Here is an 8,897-nt window from a genome sequence, read left to right on the forward strand (position 1 = left end):
GGAAGCAGGAGAGGAAAGGAGGTGACAGTTTACATTTCTTTTTGAGCAAGGCAAAAGCAGACACACCGCTTTTCCTGTCATTATGGGGTGTCTTTTGGGATTTTGGGTGTGAACTTACCTACTGTTCCTTATTCAGGGGAGATTACTAGTTGGTCAATAACTGTCATTCAGCAAACAATGTAGGTGTCAAAGTGAGGAGAAAGCCTTGCGTGAGGGAACTTCCACTAAGTACTTTCCCAAAAGAATGATGAAACTGCTTGCATGGAGTGAACACATTTGTTTCTGCTTAGCATCATGCCATGGAGTATGAGGATGTGCCAGGAGTTGCTCATATTGGGAATTGTGCTCTTTTGCTCCTCCCTGGGCTCTGACATCACCCTGAGTAAACGCATCACAACAGGTCTGTAGAAAAAGCGTCTGTCATACAGATGAAGTCGTTGACCAATGTCAGTAAATCCTGATCTTGAGCAGGAATCAGGACTCTTAAATTTGTCTGAGGAGACATAGAAAAATTAGAGAAAATACTGCACATTTAAAATATTAATGGATTTGTACATTTTTTTACCGAAAACGTAACCCTGTCCTTTTTTTTTTGGTGATCCTAACCATAGGGCTCCTCAGAGTTGTGAGCAGATTATCAATACTCAAATCAAGCTAAAACTGACAGCTTTTTTGCACGAGAACTATTTTTTTCCTGTGTCAGGGGAGTCTTTACTGGGTTTGGCTCTCATTAGAGGCAGAAAGTATGAAGGTAATGAAACCAAGATATTCCAGATCCCAGGGAGAAGAGGATGCTAGCCTGTTAAGTAAATAAACAACCCCTGCAGCTATCACACAGTGATTGCTGACTCTGTGTCACTTCCTATTTCTGCTCTTCCCTCAAGCCTAACCGTGTTTCTGGGGGGAGCAGTCCTCACTAGGTAGCTGGAGAATGAACGAACAGGATGAAGTTAAACGTACGTCTCCAACCCCACGGGGCAGACATGCTGAGCATAAAGATTCACTGGCCCCCAAATTCCACTTGACTCTATAAGCTATTTGAGCCCAAAGTGCATCACTCCATTTTTAACTTTACCTCTTCAAGTGGCTTCTTCTATCGCCTCTTTCTGCAGGCAAAATCCCCCAGGACACCCCTCAGAGCACTCAAAACAAGAATTCAATTCCTCTGTGCAAAGTTAAATGAAGTTACACAACAGGTATTGACGTAACGAACGCACCATGGAGTTTCTGTCTACCTCCACCAAAGCTTTCCCTGGCACTAGAAAGTCAATCAACTGCGGGTTCCAGCCACAAACGACATTACTTCCTTTCCGTGGTGACAGCTACTGCAAGGAACACCATATGAAACAGTCCACCTAACAGTCACTGCTTATTTCACCGACTTCTGTTGACAGCGCGAAGCGTTTGCTTAGATTTGTGACCTTCCACAATGTAAATTCCTCTAATATTGTGAGGCAAAGCTGTACTATTTTCCAATTCGTTGCGGAGTTTCTAAGGCAAGTGAGAAACAGTAGGAGAAAGCCCTGGGTTGCAGAATCTCTTCCCTGAGCACACGCCTGGCTACCTCAGAAGTTAAACATTAATACTCCTATGCAATGCTTGTTTGACTATGTAATAATAATATCAGTTGTAGATGTTCTGTTTCCATTTCCCCCACCTACAATTACCATCTGAAAGTAAAAATAACTTCAGAGGGCTTTAGTCTGACAGTTGTAACGATAAATCCCTTTGTCAAAGGAACTGTTGCTTGCCCAGAGCAAACAAGGTGTCAGTCGTATTTCGAGAGTTCAGCAGAAACAACTTACATCACAGACCGCAGCTCAGCTGGGGTGGCTGAGCACTGTGGGTAGACTGGAAGGAATGGAAGTTTTGCAGTAGAACAATAGCTATCAAATAGGATCCATCATAGGATAGCAGCTGCCTTCTGCTTTTTTCCTCCAACGAGCTGAGTTTAACAAACGTACTACTCCGCTACTGTGAGCATCCTCGTGGGAGGACACTTCCAGCTGGATCTGCAGGGAAGTTCGTGCTGGCGGAAGGGGCCAGTGACACTGCAGGCTGCGGTGGGCACGGCAAGCCTGGCACTGCTCCATGAGCCAGCTGGCAGGAAGACCAGGGACACAGGGTGTGGTGTGGAGACAGCCATATTCCTGGAGTCACCACGCAGCTTTCCACAGAAGTCAATTCTGCAACACAGGGTGTCATTTTAAGAAAACCGGAACCTTCCATTGTGCAGTGGAGTTATAAATAGCTGAGGGCAAAGTTTATTCAGAACTGCTAGATGGGAGGTGACTGGGCACAGCCATGGGTCTGAGAACAGAGTCAGAGCTAAAATCCCTAGCAGTCATGAATTTCCACTATGACAATACTATAATTACCACTTCATTACAGGGCACTACATTTGCATTGCTGCTTCCTTACAGTTAATTGTTCACAAAAAGGAAGAAATAGAAATGAGGAGAAAAGAACCCCCAAAACTTTATCCTGTACTACGCACAAATGCCTCTCTTGAATGCTTGTGCCTCAGCAGGTGAGAGAGAACTTCATTCACTTGAAGCGTTATTTACATATAAGAAAACCCACAGAAAATTAAACACAGGGAGTTAAACACAGATTCTACTCAACAGATTTGATTTTTGCCAAGACAGCGAAGGCCACATTATCCCACACTGCACTGCTGTTGTACACTGTGTCTGCATCCATAGGCAAGTCAGACTCTGTTGAGAAAGGTCTTATTTGGCACGTCCAGTAGTGCTCAGGTGTTGGCTACGACTTGAATTCGTAGCAAACAAGGCAGAAATGTGGTAGGAAAGGCAGATCCATTTCCATTAACAGCGCAGATAAAACCATACGATACGGACAAGGCATCAGTAGTAGCATCGTGTGTAGTTGTGCACATGTTCTGTTATCACTATTCATTGTTGAAATACTTAGCCATCAGGCTTTGTCTCATTTTATATTTAAAAAAGTCATTAGTGTTGAAATTCAGCAGAATAAAAATAAGTTTACTATTCTTCACAAACAACTTCAGCATATCTGCATTTGGGAAGAAAAATTCAAAGTCACTCCTCCTAAAGGAAACACTTTTCTTTAGTTGAAAAGGGAATCCTGATCAAAGCTAAAGCAAAAAAAAAAAATTCCCCTTTGGTCAATCTTAGGAAATTGTGCTAAAGATCCTCTCCGCAGGGGAGAGCAGTGTCCATTGCTCAGTGTGAAGCTAGAACATCTGCCAGCTTCCCTTCCCTGTCACAGTCTTTCATTTGGAAGCTTAGACCTGCCCCACAAACACGGGAGGGTTCCTGCATCTGAGATAGAACAGGAACCCCAGGATGGTGCAAGGTCCTGCCAGTAACATCTAGTAGCCTTTGACCTTTACTACGAGCCTCAGCCCAGAGACTACCTCCTGCCCAGTCCTGGCCTAGAACTTCAAGCTCGTGATGGTCTCCACCATGACAAAAGCCATCCCAGCTGGTGCTACCGACACTCCTTGATGGAGCTACTTGGTTGTTATGAAACAAAAGCTCTTCCTCTCATGTCAACTCAGCTGGCAGAAACTGCCACTTGCAGAAAAGGACACACAACACCAGAACCTTAGGTGACATGGCCAGGCACAGAGGTCCTGCAGGGCTGTGCCAGCATGACTGCCACAGGCTGATCCCAACCCGAAACCCCTGTAGGGTTTCACTGGTATTGCTGACTGGCCAGAGCACACGGACAGGGCAGAAGAACAGGTAATATCCCATTAAATCGTTGAAACTTCCTAGTGATGCTCAGGCTGTTCGGTTCGCAGCAGCAGGAGTTACTCCTCCCCATTTCCAATCTCTCAGTGCAGAATATGCGTCCCCAGCACGGGTACCATCACCTAAAGGCAGAGAGAGGCTTGTCTTCCCACCTGTATCGCCAGAGATCTAATAAGGGCTTTGGGATTTCTTGGCAGGAAGCATCAAGACAACAGTTTTGGGAGCAGCCACGGCTTCTGTCTCACCAGGCCTATTGGTTTACTCAGAACAAGCACAGATTGTACCTTTTTTCCTGATCTTTTTGCATAGACTAACAGTGACTTTGCTGACATTTTTAATGAATGGCCAGAAGCAGCCCTCAGACTTCCCTTTTTTTCCCCATGTTTTCTCTCATTCAGTGGCCATTTTCATGGTGCAGAGTAGTTCATGCTCTTCAGTGACAAAGGGGTCTACATGAACACAACCATGCAGTGACAGAGGGAAACACCAGTTCCTCAGAATTATTTTGTCTTTCTTTGAAAAACTCTTCTCTTGCCAGAAATTGGCCGTTTTCACCGAGAGTGATTTCTCTGCCTCCGAAAATAATTTTCCTTACGAAGAGTTGTACCAAGCCCAACAAAGCTGAATCACGTCAAAGAAGAAACTAAACAACCCAAAACACCAGAGAGGACAGGTCTCGGGATGCGCTCGCTGCAGAAGCGGAGAGGAGCACCGGCTGGACGTGGGTGTCCCATGTGCATTCATCACACAGTGCGGGAGAACCCCACTTCTCCAGTGGTACCCTTCGTGTGCTCCAGCTACCATGGGGGGCTACAGCCGCCTCCTCCTCAGCATGAGAAAAAGGTCTCTATTTGGCATTAACATTCAGCACATGGCATCTCTGCCCACTGAGACTGCTGAGAGCACTCACTGCAAGTTCCTCCAGCAGCATCGCCCAGGTTGGTGCTGCTCAGGTCCTTCTCTTTCACTGCAAGGTACGAGAGATTAAAGCTGGCCACCCAGGACTAGCTGTGTGTTATTCAAAATCATTGCAACGTACTGAAAGTCACTATTTTGAAATAACGTTTTCTCATGCATTCACAATTTCTCCCCCTCAACAGTTCTAATTTTCAGTTTTGAAATACCAAGACAGTTTTGTTATGTTAAAGACCTTGCTGTTTCCTTCTGAGAGCAGCCAGAGGTGAAGTACGCAGTCACTAATTTGCATAGACTCCTCAAGCTTCCAGTTGCTGACTGGTTATCTAGGGATGTAATAACCAGCTCCAGTCAAAACAACTCTGTGGTTTCATTTACATATTAGGGGAAAGAAAACAATACAATGACTCAGAAGTGGAGCGCTCTCTATTATGTAATGAAATAGTAAGCCTTTCAAAAACGACGTAAGTCTCTATTCGCTGTAGTACTTCCCCCAGAACTGTCTGTAAGACCTGACCTCAAAACCCAGGAGCCTGCAAGTGGCTCCTTATCGTCACAGGAAAGCGAGCTGTCGTAGCTGTCACATGAGTATCGTTACACTTACCGGTAAGGCAGTGGGTTCACACACACGCTTGTGTGCACACACAGGTTTCCCACTCCACCCCAATCTCTCTGATAAAGTTCACACGATGCAAGCTACCAAGCCAAAGGAAGAGTTCAAAACTCTTGGAAATTCTCACCGCAAACTGATCCCCTGATATACCTGCCATATGTCTCTCAGATATTTTGTCATATGGGAAAAAGTATGAGAAATTGGCCAGGTTTTCTTACTTGAGTCAGTGTTTCTACTTCCAAATCATCTCCAGAGCCAGAGTAGGAGAACATATCCCAAGAGCATGAAAACTGAGCCATGGATACTGCTGCCACAGTGGACCAGCTGATGGAGTGAAGGGTGTCCCCAGGTAGCTACCAGCTGGAGGATGGAGAGACAGACAGACATTAAGACCTTTAGACCCAGTGAATGAAGGGAAGAAAGCGTTTGCTGGGGACAGGAGGGTGACTTGATCCAGTGAAATAGGAAGACCAGAAAACCTGTGATTTCAGCGATTGGTACCTTCAGAAGTCAGCTGGCAGGGTAGGCGTGCCTACCCGCACGTTGGTGGAGAAGGGTTTGACCCATCTCTGAGCACAGCTCTGCAAACTCCGTCTCTCTGTACGGCAGGGGAAGAACTGCAAGCTCCGACGCGAGGTCCTGTGCTGAAACTCAGCAGTGCTGCCATGTCGTCTCTGCTGCAGAACAGGGTTGGGTGGCATCCCATCTGTATCTCTTCAGCGGGTCTGAAGGCCAAGCTCAAAATTCAGTGGAAAAACATAAGCAGAAAACTTTATGCATTATCTAAAAACAACATTGAAACCCAAGCAACCCCCAACAATGTAAACAGATTTAAAAACATAGCATCCTTAAAGCACAGAGCTTCTGCTAATTCTCCGCTACTATAGCAACGGTCTGTACATATCTTGTCCTACTGACCAGTTGATCAGTTGCTCTTTAGAGCTTTAATTACCATATTCTACACAGAAAAATCTCTCGCACTGAAAAAAAAAAATCACTGTCATCATAAAAATAAAGCTGATTTTCTTCATTTTCTGAGGAAAACTTCTCAAATATAAATCTCTAATGCTTTTCTTTGACATAAAATCCTACCAAGTTATATTGGACACCAACCAATCAATTCTTGTGTCACATTTTTCATGTCAATACACAGTCCTGTAACTATGAATGGTGACTTTACACTGACCTTTTTGGAGTCAGGATTTAGCTGATATTTTCTAGGTGCTTAAGAACTGAATTTATAGCTCTGCTCTGTTTAAGTAACAGCATATTTCACTCAGAATTAAAAAACCCAAACAAACAAACAACTTGTGTTCATTTCACTGGGTGAGGATTTCACTCCTGGTATTTGCAGATGTGACTTGTGAAATGGCAGTAGGAATTAAAGAATTTCTGATTGTTCAGTGGAGACTAAATACAAACAAGGAGGATTTTAATTTCATAGTCCAGGTGATGTCAAATATGAAAGGCTAAATGGACACATCTCAAAAATACTATTCAGTGCTTAGCTGTTAGAAAAATAAACCATCAGAATAGACTATGAAGAACAGAATTTCTGCTTTGACAGCAGAGTACAGATGCTCTGATACAAGTTTCTTATGCAGCGCTTAAATCAGCTGTAGGGACATTTGATTTTCGCCCCTTGACATATCCACACCACCACCTTTCTAATGGAAGTCATTCTTTGGGGCTTTTACACATCTTCCTTGTGATTTCAGTAATTTTTTTGTGGCTATTCTGTCAGTACTTTTCAGTAGTTACAAAAAACCAAAACCAAATTGGAAATACAGAAGTCTCACCGTGCCCCGTCATGTTGCCTTTGGACACCAGAAACGAGGTAAAGATAGACATGGTGAGAGTTAGGGAGGGCCATCACCTGCACAAGTAGGGTGAGATGTGATACACAGCTGGAGGAAGAGGTTTTGTCCCTCACTTCCCTCAAGCGCATTTCAGCAGAACCTCCTCTGCTTTGAAGGTAAAAATAAAGTTGCATGAAGTGCTGGACTTGAATCAAGCATGTTGACTACAGCTTATACATTACAATCTGCATTTTACACCCTGCTTTAACTTTTCCTTGTGTTTTATTCTGGGCTTTGTCTCGTGCCTTTTGCAATCAAGGAGTCATCAGCACTGTTTAAACCAGATCCTGAACTCTCAAAGCTCAGTGATTTTCAAAAAAGCCCAACAGAAACTGAAGTTTATTTGAACTCTCTGAATATTTTCACAAAACCCAGACCTCGTTAACATTTTAGAGACTGCTGCTGGCAGACTGCTGGAATCAGAAATTTCAACTCTATTTGTGACATTCAAATTGGGCAACTAACGTATTTTCCAATGTGACTACAAGTCTCACTTCTGGTGTGCCAACGAAGTCCGTATGACCCATGCAAGTATACAATGACATAAGATGGTATCAAAACCAAATCTTGCCAATGGTTTTTACAAAAAGATCCAATTATGGGAAATGAAGATTTGTTCAACTGAAAGGTCGGCTGGCTTCAGAACAAGAGAACTAATGCAAATTGAACTGGTACAACAAAAACCAGGAGCCTGTCCTGAATAAGCAAATTCACTTTGGACAGCCCTGCAAAGGGCACACAGCAGTCCATACTAAGAGTTACACTGGGAAGAAAAAGAAAATAAAAAAGCAAGGAAAATTATGATCTTACATGAGAACTATGTGCAGGGATTTTAAACAGAAAAAAAATAGAAGGCAATGTGGTTGAGCTGTGTCAGGTAATGTGAAAGCTAATGACAGTATGAAAGTAATTTTTCAGAGTGAAATATAGTGCTGTAATCCACATTCTTCTAAAATGTCATACTTTATTATTATTTATCCACTTATACCTTCCCTTCACCAATTTCATATTGACAGTATTGACTGTTCCTATGGAACTCACAAGGTCTCAGTGTGGATTACAATGACATTTGATACTGAGAAATTAATATATTGATTGTTATCTGACTAAAGTAACAAACATTATTTGCTTCTGCCTTGTGCTTTAATTACAAGGTCAGTCCTCATCTTTGTATAGGCAAATGACTTAAAAATGGGAAAGAAACTGTGTAAAGAATTCATCCTCTATGAATCAGAAATTCACTTCCAGCCTTAATCTACAGTGACTGAAAGCCACTGATCTTTAATGCGTAGTTTCATAGGAAGTTTGAGTATTCTCAGTCCACTTTCTGATAGATAAATCCCCAATAAAGACTCATAGCAAAGATGATCTCACTTGCAAGACTAATGCTCGCAATTCATCTCAGAATTAACAAACTCCAAAAAGATTCCTAAAAAAATGTACAGTCAATTCTTCTCTTCAGTCTACTTCCCTTTTGTTATTTCTCCCTGTACCCAGTTCATGTTTTCGGCTGAATCAGACACCTCTGGTCAGCTGTGTCCATTCCAGAGGCACATGTCCCCAAAGCTGTGCTGCCATCCCACCCTGGGACTCCTCCGCAGCCAAGGCAATTGCTCAGAGCCAAAAGGGTTCCAGGACCCGGAGACAAAATGTGAGAAAGACCTTGCTTTTCTCCGGATGCACTTACAAGTCCTGGCTGCTGGAAACATTGCTCCTCCCTGCTCAGACGGCTCCTTCACTCAGCACTGGCCTGAGTTGCACAGCCAAGCA

Source organism: Eurypyga helias, unplaced genomic scaffold (assembly GCF_000690775.1).
Source record: "Eurypyga helias isolate BGI_N326 unplaced genomic scaffold, ASM69077v1 scaffold17055, whole genome shotgun sequence".
Taxonomy (NCBI): domain Eukaryota; kingdom Metazoa; phylum Chordata; class Aves; order Eurypygiformes; family Eurypygidae; genus Eurypyga; species Eurypyga helias.